Source organism: Tupaia chinensis, unplaced genomic scaffold (assembly GCF_000334495.1).
Source record: "Tupaia chinensis unplaced genomic scaffold, TupChi_1.0 Scaffold143943_1, whole genome shotgun sequence".
Classification (NCBI taxonomy): domain Eukaryota; kingdom Metazoa; phylum Chordata; class Mammalia; order Scandentia; family Tupaiidae; genus Tupaia; species Tupaia belangeri.
The window spans coordinates 1,167,951-1,181,625 of NW_006203794.1; positions in this window are offsets into that span (position 1 = coordinate 1,167,951).

Consider the following 13,675-nt stretch of genomic DNA (forward strand, 5'->3'; position numbering starts at 1 on the left):
TTCTAAAAATTATGACTGTTTATACCTAAACAAAACGGACGTCATGTTTTATGATTATTGATCCTATACTTTGAATGCCTTACCTTTTAGAGCAAAATGTTTCACTTACTTCCCCTCACCCATCCCACTGCTGTAAAACTCCTTCTATAATAAATACGCATGACTTCTGGCCATCAGGGCTGCAGTCTGGAGTTTACTCTGGCTGTAGCCGGCTAAGAACATGCTAAGGGCATGAGGTCTTAGTCTGATTCCTGTTCACCCGCGTCGCCTCTCTGTGCACCCACCCCGGCTGGGGTACGGCTCCCTGCAGTGGACTTTTTTTTTTTTTTAATGGATTTCAGGGGCCAGCAGGTGGCATGGAGGTTAAGGCACTGAATTCCTACATAATCTACCATGGTTCCCATGGTTCGAGTTCTGGATCTGGCAGCTTGAAATCATACCAGGTGCACGTGTGGGTTTACCAAGATTGCAGTGTGCCCATCTTCCCTGGTGGGTGATTTCTCATTTTCTTTCTCTCTCTCACTCTTTCTCTCTCTTTCACAAGTGAATGGGCCCTGTGGCAAAATAATTTTTTTAAAGATGAAATTCAAATACACTTTGGACTGAACATATATTTTATTAATCATCCTAAAAGAAATACTGACCTTCTTCATTTCTCCAATAGCTTTGTAAAGAATCCATATTTATTTTTTCTCCATTTTTTTTCTTATATTACAAACTGAAATTAACTAATTTACTTTTAATTTAAAGTACATTCTAAAAGTCAGGTGTGATGGAGCATCCCCATAGTACCAGCTACTCAGAAGATTGAGGTGGGAGGGTTGGTAAAGTGACAAACAGCCCAAAGAAATGGCATCTTTAAGTCTGTAAATTTATATCAAGTCCAACTTCGCCTTCAAAATAAAATTTTTTGCTCAATTTTGTAAATTTATTCCACTGAGAATGCAATATTTATAGAGTAAAAATTTAGGAGATAGTTATGTGTTAAAATTTGGGGAGTGTTTTTTTTCTTAACCTTTATTGTTTATTTTAAATTTCATTTGAGTAATATCAAGTCCTAGCGTTTTGCAGGGAAAAAAACGGAAACATCTTTATGATCAAAGAGTGGTAAAATTGTTAGATTCTTCATGTGTTCTTGAAAAGTTCTATATTTTTCTAATCTTTGGCTGAAGGATTGAATATATAGTTATTAAATTAAGCTTAGAGTATTGCTATTTCAATCTTCTCTGAACTTACTAATTTTATTGTGTGAAGGTGAACTATCAGTTTCTGATAGTGGCGTGTTTAAAACACACATTTATTACTGTAATTTATCACTTGTTTCTGGTTATTTTACTAGTTTAGCTTTGTAAGGTGGACGGTTGTTTGGTTATACTTTTTAGATATATTCAGGCTTTATTATTTTTATATTTTTATATCATCTTACTTCATCTTTATTTCAAATAATGTTTTTGTGTTGACATTTATTTGGATACATATTGCTATGGTTTGTGTCCCCCTTCCCCCCAAAAAATCATGTTTGAGCCATTGTAATGAGATTAAGAGGGTGGAAACTGCAGGCTGGTAGATGGCATGGTAGTTAAGGTTGCTGGACTCCCACATGGTCAAGCTTGGTTCAAGTCCCAGACCTGGTGACTTGCTTTCTCACTTTCCATCTTTATCTCTCTCTTTCTCTCTCTGGTCAAATTAAAAAATAGTAATAGTAAATAAAATTAAATAATCTTTTTTTTTTTAAGAAAAAGAGGGTGAAAGCTTAATCTCATTGTGGTCTTCAAAGGTAAGGACTTTGGAAAGAGACTGAGATGAAGATCATTAGGGAATGGCCCCCATGATTGAATTCAGCTGGGTTGATCAGAACATTTGACACGAACAGAGAGAGGCATTTGAACAAATCCTCTGTGTCTGCCCTTCTGATGTGATTGAGAGTCTGAAAGATACCCACCAGATATGGCCTCTGGATGTCGAAAACATGAGCTGGAAAAAAATTCTACTTTTATAAATCACTCTGTCTCAGGTATTTCTGTTAGTAACACAACAGCAAACTAAGACTAAAAGTTGGTGTACTGAGCAAGGTTATATTGCTATAGATAACTGAAAATGTGTAAGTGGCTATTAAATTGGGTAATAGACAGAGGTTCAAAGCATTTGGAAAAAACAGAATAGAAAATGTTTAGAATGTAAGAATGCATTAAGGGTGATTCTGGTAGGGGGTCAAAATGTTGGAAGACTAGGGAAAGTCTGAAAATTCTTAGAGACTGATTAATTCTAGTAGCCAGAATACTGATAAAAACATAGACAGTAAGGGTCATTCTGAGGGAGTTGGACAGTGGTACAGTAGTAAAAATGCAATATACTACATATGAGGGTGACCCAAGCGGGAAGGTTCTGGAGACCTCCCTGAGTACACCAGGTGTCAAGACCCGGTTGAAGATGCCTGTCTCTCTGTCTGTTTATATTCGTTTCTCTTATTCATGGGAGAAGTAAACAAACTGTTTTTTCTTTTTAAAAAAGATTGTTCTGTTAAGATATCAGAGAAAAATGAGGAATACCTTACTGGAAATTAGAGAAAATTTCATCTGTACTACAGTGTAGCAAAGAATATGACTGTGAAGTTTTCATGTCCTAACCATTGTGGAATAGTGAATTTAACAGTGACAAGCCCAGGGGCCAGCAGGTGACATGGTGGTTTAAGGCGCTGGACTCCCACATGGCCAACTGCAGTTCGAGTCCTGGACTTGGTGACTTAAAACTCAGCTGGGTGCATGTGCATGTGTACATAATCCTGAGAGGAAAATGGAGAAGGAACTGTAGCATGATGATCCCACTAGTGTGCAATTTCTTACTCTCTGTCTCTGTCTGTGTCTCTCTCAGGTGAGCACACATGCCCTATTGCAAAAACCTAAAAAAAAAAAAAAAAAAAAAAAAAAAAAAAGAGGGAGAGAGAGAGTGATAGGGCTAGCCCAGGGTCTGGTGTTAAAGACAGTTGAGTCCCACATAGCTGACTGCATGGTTTGTGTCTCAAACTTAAAAACATGTGGAGTACGTATGTGTGAATACCCCAAATCCTGAAAGGATAGAGAAATGGAGAAGGGATTATGGAATGACCATGTCCCATGGGGGTTGATTTCTTGCTCTCCCTGTCTCTCTCCAGTGAGCACATGCTTTTTGGAGAATTTGAAAAGAGACAAAGGCCTGACAAATGAAATTTCAAGACAAAATGCACAGGGTGCTGCATGGTTGCTAATTCAATTTAATAAGATGAAGGAGGATCAAGATTACTTAAAGATAGGAATGATAATTAACATGGAAATAGAGTGCATAAAATTGGAAAATGTGCAGCTCGGGCACCAGGTAAAAAGTGAAAGAACGTTTTCATGAAAAATAAAATAATACAGCAACCACCTCTAAAGAGATTAGCAGGATTAGAAGAGATTCAATTAATAACAGTCGGGAAAATGGAAGAGAAGCCCTGCGGGCATATCTGTCCCACTGCAATTCCAGAGGCGCAGGGAAGTGCAGTGACTTCAGGGGACTGGCCAGGAGCAGGGACCTTTTCTTCTGGACCTTGGGGCCATCATTCCCCCTTGTCCTTGGCTTCAGATGGAGTTTGACCTGTTGCTCCAGCCTCCGCTCTGGAATGTGCAAGAGGAAGATGCTGGTGGCCTGAATGTGGAAGCGCTTCTGCAGATGTAAGGCCTCTCTCACAGGGACAAAACTGCAAAAGAGAGCTGACAGTATGGCAGCGTGAAGAGGAAATGGGGGGTTTTAGCAGAGATTACGTATACCAGGGCTATGTCTAGTGGAGCCAGAGGTGTGATCACCTTTAGGATGCCAGAACTATGGGGAACCAGCAGGTAGCGTAATGGCTATGTCGCTGGACTCCCACGTAGTCGACTGTGGTTCGCGTCCCAGACCGGGTGGCTTAGAACTCACGCCAGATGTGTGTGCGTGCGTGCCCAAGATCCCGAGAGGAGAATGGAGGAGAAGGGATTGCGGCGTGACCATCCCCCTTGGGGGGTGATTTCTCGCTTTCTGTCTCTATGTCTCTGTCTGTCTGGCGAGTGCACGCGCCCTGTAATGAAAACCTCTCCAAAAAAAAAAAAAGTAAAATGAATGCCAGAATTATGAAAATATCAGTGTAAGGTGCCTGCCTGAAAGAAATGCAAGCCTAAGACTCAACTGGAGAGTGTGATAGGATTGACTAAGTCTGGCTAGGAGGACAAGCCTGCCTGATGCTTTGGGAGTCCAGTCCTATAATGAATTTGGGGCACCAGAAGTGGAATGTTATTGTTTGTGTCCCTCCAGAATTCATATTTGAGTCATTGCAAGGTATTAGTACAGTAAAGTCATTGTAAGGTATTAAGAAGGTGAACACTTGATCCAATTATGGCATCCAAAAGGCATGCCTTTGGAAAGAGATTAGGCTTAAGGTCATCATTAGGATGTGGCCTCCATGACTATGTTCTAGTGAGTTTATAATAAGAGAGAATGAGACCAGAACAGAGAGCCGCTCACAGTCACTCTGCTCTCACCCTTGTGACGTGATTGGGACTCTGCAAGATACCCTTGTATGAAGCTCCCGGACCTTGAACCTCCAAGTCATGAGCTGAATATATCTCTAGTTTTATAAATCACCCCATCTCAGGAACTTCTTTTAACAATATAATAGCAGACTAAGGCCCATTCCTTGGTTTATTATCTACATGTTATATAATCCTATTTACATTTTTAACAGTATTTGTAGACTGACTGAGAAAGTAATGTCATTATTCCTAGAAGATATTTGTTCATTATTTCCTAAAAGATATTTTCTCTATTTGAATTTTACCCTTATTTAAAATCTTTAACTATCTATTTTTTTTAAGTATATTTATTTATTCCATAAAATTTAGACAGCTAGAAAAACAACCATTTCCAACATGGTGCCCACACCAGGATCCGTACTCAGTCTCACCCCAGATCATGGGCACCCACATGTGTCCCCAGTGTGCACAGGGAGGTCCCAGATGCAAACTCAGGGCCATCCCATATTCGTCTAGGTGTGTTACCTCTGCACCACCTGGCCTTGTAACTGTCTAGTATTCATCCAGTTTAATCTTATCTGACTTTTCAATGGTGAATTTAAATCATTTACATTTGTTTTGTTTACTGGCATATTTGAAATTTTTTGAGTCTGTTTTAATATGTTTTTTTCCTCTGACATGTTTTATTTGGTTCTTTTTCTTTTTATTTTGTCATTCTCTTAGATTAATATAGTTTTTTATTTCCAATATTTCTCTTTTAATAGAAAAATATATTCATTGTTTGGTTATTTGTACTAATTAATATACATGTGTAATTTTTAATTTTGCTAATAGAAATAAAATTTTCTGCGTTTCTAAAAAATTTTCTCCTGATCTACTTTACGTGATCTTAATGACACCTCATATAAAGATACTTTCATATCAAATATTTAAAAATGTATTCTCTTAGTCCATTTTTGCATATCTAACAGAAATGCCTGAGACTGGGTGTATATAAAGAAATAGGGGGAACCAGTGGTTAGCGTAATGGCTATGTCGCTGGACTCCCACGTAGTCGACTGCGGTTCGAGTCCCAGACCCGGTGGCTTAAAACTCACACCGGGCGCGTATGTGTGCATGCCCAAGATCCTGAGAGGAGAATGGAGGAGAAGGGATTGCGGCATGCCCATGCCCCCGGGGGATGATTTCTCGCTTTCTGTCTCTATGTCTCTCTCTGTCTGTCTGGTGAGCGCACACGCCCTATAGCAAAAATCTCTCCCCCCCCCAAAAAAAAAGAAAGAAAAGAAATAGGAATTTATTAACTGACAATTCTGGCAGTTGGAAAGTTCAAAGGCATAGACTGGCCTATAACATGGCCAGTGGAAACACAGCAGATAGCAGACGCATGCAGAGAGGTCGCTTCTGACAGCTTTCTTTTATAAAAACCAGCTCTACAGCTCACTGGGTCTCTTGATACATGATTAATCCGTTCATGAATCTGGTGCCTCCATAATGTAATCAACACAGTCTGATCATCATCTACTGGGAATCACTGCTTCCCGCTACCAAATTACAAAACATGAAACTTTTGAGATACAAGTTGGGGCCATCAGATGGCACAGGGTTACATTACTGGACTCCCAGATGGCCAACCACAGTTGAAATCCGAGACCTGGTGGTTTGAAAATCATGCCAGGTGCATGTGCATGCATACCCAAGATCCCTGGAGGAGAATAGAGAAGAAGGCGTGGGGTGGCCATCCTCCATGAGAGGTGATTTCTCACTTTCCCTCTCATTGTCTCTGTCTCTCTGTCTTTCTGGCAAATGCATGCAGCTGAAGACAAAAACCTTTTTTTTTAAAAAAAAAAAAAGCTTAAGCTTACTAGTTCACTCTTTCTTAACAAATATTTGTTGTTTTCATTTTATACCAGATGCTTTTAAGCAACTGTTTCTAAGGCAGTTGATTAAACATATAATTGCTAGATGCTGGGGCTTATTTTCTAGCTGTGGAGATTGTTGACAAAGGCCAAAAAATAAGGAATAAAATATGATTGAACAATAAAACAAAGCATTAGGTAGGTATAAAATCTTTTTAAAAATAAAGGGGAGGATCCAGTAGGTGGCATAGTGGCTAAGACACTGGACTCTACCATGGCTGACCACTGTTCAAGGTCTGGACCAGGCAACTTGGAAATCACACTGGGCACATTTAAATACATGCCCAAAATCTCAAGAGAGAATAGAGGAGAAAGGATTGCAGTGTGGCCACTTCCCCTGGGGCAGGGGGTGATTTCTCACCTTCCCTCTTTCTGTCTCTGTCTCTCTCTCTGAACACATAGCTCTATGGCAAAGTCCAAAAGTAAATAAATAAGTAATTAAATGGGAAAATAAAGCTTAAAAAGTACTTTGCTTTAGTGTGTCCAGGGAGACTATGAAGAGAATGCATTAGGAGATAATTTGAAAATGGGAGAGGAAATGAAGAAGGAAGGGAAATGTAACAGGCAGAGGAAATGTATCCTCTTGTCATTCTCCCCCTGCATTTAATAGGAATAAAGATTTGTAGGACAGAATTAATGAACAAATTAGAATAACTATGTTAAGTTGCTTTGTAAAATATAAGGCATTATACAAAGGAAACATAACACCTAAATATCATGAATGAGTCAGTATTTTTTAAAATTTGTTTCTAATAAAGATTCAGTGTTCGTTACTACATTAGAAGGAAAACAGAAGGCAATATGTTAATATTAGTGAATTCTTGGAAGATAAAATGAAGCAATGAATGTGAAAGTACTTTATAAAGCAAAATAAGAGTTGTCACAGCCCGGAATAAGACTTAGAAGGCATTATCTCAAGAGAAAATGAAAGTTTATTGAGAGAGCACCCAGAGAGCGTGTACACTCACCAGAGAGGAGAAAGAAGAAAATCTCCCCCTCTGTGGGTGTGGTCACATTGCAATCTGTTTTTCTCTTTCTACTTTCTGACAGGAGTTTTAGCATGCACAAACACATGCCTGACATGAATTTTCAGCCACCAGGGCCAGTATTTCAACTACTGTTGGCCATGTGGAATCCAGCTCCCAATGCCCAGTGTTTAACCACTGCACAACAGAGCTGGCCTGGCATAGAATATATATATATATATTTTAATATTTTCAAATCTATTCATCTGCCTTTTTCAAATAAGTCTTTTGGATTTTCTATCCCAACATATTTTTTTGTTGCTCTAACAAAATATAATAGGAGTTTAGGATGTTTCTCTAAGTACCTATGACAATGCTCTCCCATTTCTTTATGGTTTCAGCAGCTTGTTTTTAATTGAGATTAATGGTTTATATATAATTATTGTACATCTTGGTGGAGTATAGTGTAGTTTTCTTTTCTTTTTTTTAACTTTTTATTTATCTTATTGCCAGAAGGTATATTCACTTGCCAGAGAGGGAGAGAAAGAGGAAAGGAGAGAGAAGTCCCTAATGAGGTATAGTCATGTCACCGCCCTTTATCTTCCACTTTTCCATCTCATCAGGATTTTGACCACAGAGAAGCAAGTCCCCAGAGTGTTTTCCAAGCCACCAAGGCTGGGACACAAACTGCAGTTAGTCATGTGGGATCTGATTCCCAATGCGAAGTACTTAATTATTGCACTGCCAGATTGTCTTCACTATGGTTTTTCAAAACATGTATACTGCATGTAATAAAAAATTCTTATATTTTTAGGTTGAAATAGTTTTAGGCATAAGTATAAAATTACTTATGATTTCCTTTTATATACTTATGGCTTTATGTTTTCCTGTCAATAGATATTTAACCACTGATACTTACTCTGACATAAGTGAATGCTTTTAAAAATTCAAATTCTCCGGTACTACTCAAATTTAATAAAAATGATAAGTTATAAAATGTGTGTATATACACAGACAGATACACACATATACACATACAGACACACACACATTATGGGGTGACTAAATCAAGTTAATTAACCTATGCTTTACTGGCAAACTTTTCTTCATGTGGTTAAAACATTTATAATATAATCTCTTCACAATCTCTAGAATATAATACACAGTTATTAACTATAGTCACCATACATTACAATAGATCTCTTGAACTTATTCCTCCTTTCTAACTAAAATGTTGTGTTTCTGATCATTTCCTCAAACCACATACACCCTTTCAAGACTCTGGTAACCACCATTTTAATGATTTAATGAATCAAAATCTCTGGAAACAGATACAGATTCTGTTGTTTACCAAGCATCAGAGATCAGAGATGACTTAGGTGCAGAGGATTTACAGACAACATTTTGAAAGCATAAAAACTACTTTTTTTTCAAAATATGCCCAATATGTCAGCATTTTAATTAACTCAGTAAAATGAAACACACTAGATTCTGAAAGTGTCCAACACGAAAGAATAAGACTGATTAACACACACACACACACACACACACACACTCAACACATTACTAAATTGTAACATGATTACCATGTCATCTGAATTTCTAGAACAGTATCAATCAGGCTTCATTGAAGGGGCAAGGCTATGAAGACTAACATAAATTAGGGAACGTTCTATAAAAAATTAGTTTCCTGCAGTTGAGAGAGCTGGTTAAAAGGCCATGTTCGACTCCATGCCTGGTCCTGAAATAGTAGGACATACAGTGGAGTTGGGGTGGGAAGAGAATGTGGGTGTGAGAAGGAAAGTATGGAGCAGTGTGAATAAACTGGATCATGAGCTGCTTTGTGTCCCTCTTTAAACCTTCAACATGACAATCTGTCAGAGGATCTTGCACCCTTTATCATATCCCTGGCTCAGGAGTAGGGGAAATAGAAGGGCCTAAGACCCGAACAGCTGACCCTGGATTGGAAACTGCTGTCCCTGTATTCAGAATCCATGAGTGGAGGTTGCTGAAAGCCTGGTGAGGCAATAGGCCAATGTGTCCCAGAACACATTGCTGTAAGAGCAGACATTGTTCTGTGCCTGTCGAGCTTCTTGGTCTAAAAAAGATACGATTGCTGCTTTTTGGATGATTGAGTTCAATCGCGTAAGTTGTGTTCAAAGTATTTTCTGTGACTGAAACTAACCTGCAACTATTTCTCTTTTGAGGCTGTAGTCCTTACCCAAGTACAATTGACATATCCGAAATCCACTACAGTCTATCCCTTATCAATTTGACATCAATATCTATCACTTAACCATGATTGAATCCAAATTAAAGCAATAACAAAATAACGTAATCATTCTTACACAACTGAAAACACTTCAACTCTCTTCTCAAAAGATACACCTTTGCTCTATCCACAATCCACTGTAGGAGATATAAATTATTTTGCTGAATCACATTCCCCTTTAATATTCTCAGTACCTTATTTACTGAGGTATATAATAATGTACTATTAAGATATATAATTATGGATGGCAGATGATTGAGAAAAGTGATAAAATATTTCCATGTGTATAATATTTTACACACACACATTCCATATCAAAATAAGAAATAAATATGCACATCCATTAGAATCCTTTATTCTAGAACTAGTGTAACTCTTTTTATTTTTTTTTCCAGTTTTTGCTATAGGGTCCATGCACTCGCCAGAGAGAGATAGAGAGGAGAAATTAGAAATTATCTCCATCCAGAAGGGTTGGCATGTCACAATCCCTCTCCTCCATTTTCCTCTCAGGATTTTGGGCACACATGTACACATGCCAGCTGTGATTTTCAAGCCGCCAGGTTCAGGACTTGAACCAAGTTGACCCTATGACAGTCCAGCATCTTAACCACTATCCCACCTGCTGTCTCCTAGTGTTACTCTTTTGTTATTACCACTCCCTATTCCCTTGGACATAAACAAACTATTCAGCTCTTCATGATTCTTTGGTAAAGCGACTCAGATTTTGAATACACAGATGTTTCAGGTGCAAATAATTAAAAAACTAGATTTTACAGGTAACCACTTTATGAAATTCCTCACCTGTAATTCCAATAAATCAAGCTTGTAAGTCTAATAACTGCAATACTTTTTGATAGAGTTCAGCAAATTATCGACCTAAAAGAACGAGGATTTGAAACACACACACACATAAATAAGAACGAGGATTTGAAACACACACACACATAAATAAGAACGAGGATTTGAAACACACAATATATCATCTCAAATGGACATTTTCACATAAATAGCTAACTTATCCCTTCCTTCAGATAATACATATTATTCATTTGTATGTCTTATGACATGTAAAAGTACAGCACAGCTGTGACATTTCTTTTACCTATCTACTGATCTTGGAAACTGATCCCCAGAGGAAATCGGCATCTATCATTAAAGCAAAAACAGGAATGAGGCAGGACCAATTGGCAGACATATGTCATTCATTTTCTTAAGGATTAATTCATAAATAATAGTCTCTTTCAACAGCCAGATTTATGCCTCACAAAATTAAACATTTTATTCCATGTTTGTTTTTCAATAGTTGAAATTGTATACACAATACTTACTAAGTAAGCACAAAAATCTTAGTGCTCAGTTTGAAAGAAGTTAAACAAGGAAGGAAGTCATGAGGAAGAAGGAGTTCGGAAATTCTCCCCCAGCAGATAGATTCAACCATATTGTTGCTGTTGTGTGCTACTAACATCACTACTCTTTGCCAGTATCATTCTTTGCAGGTCATCTGAATTTTTCTTATGAAAGCCTTTAAGATTTTCTTTTTATCCTTGATGTTTTATAGTTAATATATATATTCGGTGTTTATTTATTATCGTTGGTAGTTGGTCTGTGTTTTTTTCTGGAAAGGTTTTTTTGCTATAGGGTGCTTGCGCTCGCCAGAGAGAGACAGACAAAAAGCAAGAAATCACCCCCCCCCAGGGGGGATGGCCACGCCACAATCCCTTCTCCTTCATTCTCCTCTCTGGATCTTGGGTACACATGCACAAGCGCCTGGCGTGAGTTTAAGTCACCGGGTCCGGGACTCAAACCGTGGTGGACTACGTGGGAGCCCAGAGACATAGCCATTACGCTAACTACTGATCCCTGTGATTTTTTTTTTTTTTTTTACCTAAAGAATCAAAGTCATGACTTCTGAAATGTCATCATTGGTTCTTTTATCTTTTCTTTCAAAATTATTGGCTTCTGTTAGAATTTCTCAATCTAATCTAAATATCCACAGACACAAAGTTTTTTCATTATTTTTTTAATCCTCTGGAATGAGTCTTTTGAGTTCTATCATTCTTGATGCCCTCTTCTTGTTAAGAATCAAAATCAACATCATCATCAGACTCAAAATATAAAGCAAAACAGTCTGATGACCTTAATACTACGTTTTGTTTGTGTTTCTTTGAAATTTTCTGGACATAGGAGAAAATTGACTTGATTTTGAAAGAATCTGTGATTTCTTATTTCTACTGTTAACTTTTTCTTACATTGCTATTTGTTGGGAACAGAGAAAATGCATCAGAACGTGATCTTAACTTCCTCACCATCTGAGCCAGAAGTACATTAAATCATCTGCTCGTCCTCTATTATTCTCTTCCCTTTCGAACATATGTTTCATTTTTGAACTTTTTTCCACTAATCATTTTCCTTCCTTTTCTTCACTTGAAAGAGTTTGCATTAAAGTGTAAGCACTCAATTATAGATCTTAAGCTTATATTTCTATGCATATATCTTGTTCAGAGACATTTTCTATATATTTATATAATACATAATCCTTTGCTGTATGTGTAACTGTTGGGATATATATCCATTTGATGAGTGCTGCACTGTTACACTTGCTTTAGAGTAGAAATGAGACTAAGGAGTGTTTTTGGGAAAAAAAAGACACATTTAAAATGTTTAAGATAATAAACATGCTATTCGAAATGGAGCAGAGAGAATAGTACAAATCATAAATATTAAATATAGCACAACACCTCATGGTCAAATCCTAACCATATCCTCTCTGAGGAGTTAAACCCAAAGTAAAAAGTAAAACAGCATCAAAGAAAATGTTGTTTTGAACAATTAACTAGCTAATGACAGAATTATATAAACATAAATTTAAAAAGAATCAAAAATAGAGTGAAGAAGTGAAGCAAACAGAGAGACCTGTAAAAAATTAATTCCCAAGACAAGAATGTTCAAACATGATAATAGTATTAGGCAGGCAAAGAGAAATGTGTGTCATCCTGGACAAGAAAAGAAATATGCAAATGTAATCTTCACTCAAGGGTCTGCATGTTAACAAGCACAGCCTAGCAACTAATCAGTCTCCAATATCCAAATGAGTTGTCTCCTGCTGTACTGGTAATGACCTACATTGAGCTGTTTTACTGAGATATAAATATGTAAATGGGGAAATTTTGGACAATTGTTATAATGCATTGGGTTTTTCAAAAGATATGAAAATACTAAATAATGGGTAATCATAAGTACAAGTTTTAATTTTTTGTTCTTTAGGATTTATGGTCAGAATGTTTTAACCTATAGTGCTTTGCCCACATAAAGCATAGGGGAAAACAAAAACAAAAACAAAAACAAATACGAAACAAGACTCTAATGTCTTTTTAGGAAATTCGTCTCTTGCAGACAGAAGTAAAAACAATCAAAGAAACAAGATTATGTTCAGTCACAGTTCATGCCAACTAAACTAGGGGAGCAAAATTGCCACCCTTTTTAACTAGTAAAAAAATGTACTCTAAATTTCTTTGGAACTAAACTAAACGATGTGAAAACTGAATTAGTTATGTTGACAAATATGTATTGTGTGCCTAATTTTTCCAGGTATTTGGTATGAATCAGCAACCAAAACAAGTACAGATATCTTTCTTCAGAGAGCTTATAATTTGGTAAGATAAGACAAAAAAATCCACATGCAAATGACTCAATATATATTAAGTATATAGAATGTAAAATGCTAGACTATTAAAAAAAAGAAACCTACTCCAGGCAGATGGCAGTACCACAGCTAGAGGACAGTGTGTAGGTCTAAGAAAGATGTCATGTGAACATGACTGAGAACAGCTTTGAATACAGAATTACAGAAGATAAGGAAGTTGTGGACTTGGATGTCTGAATGATAGGTGTTTTATGCAGAGGCAAAACTGGAACAAAGTACAAAAATCTGAGAGTGTTCCTAGTGTGTTTTTAGAAAGACAGGAAGTCAGGATGATTGAGTGAAGTGAATGAGTGGTG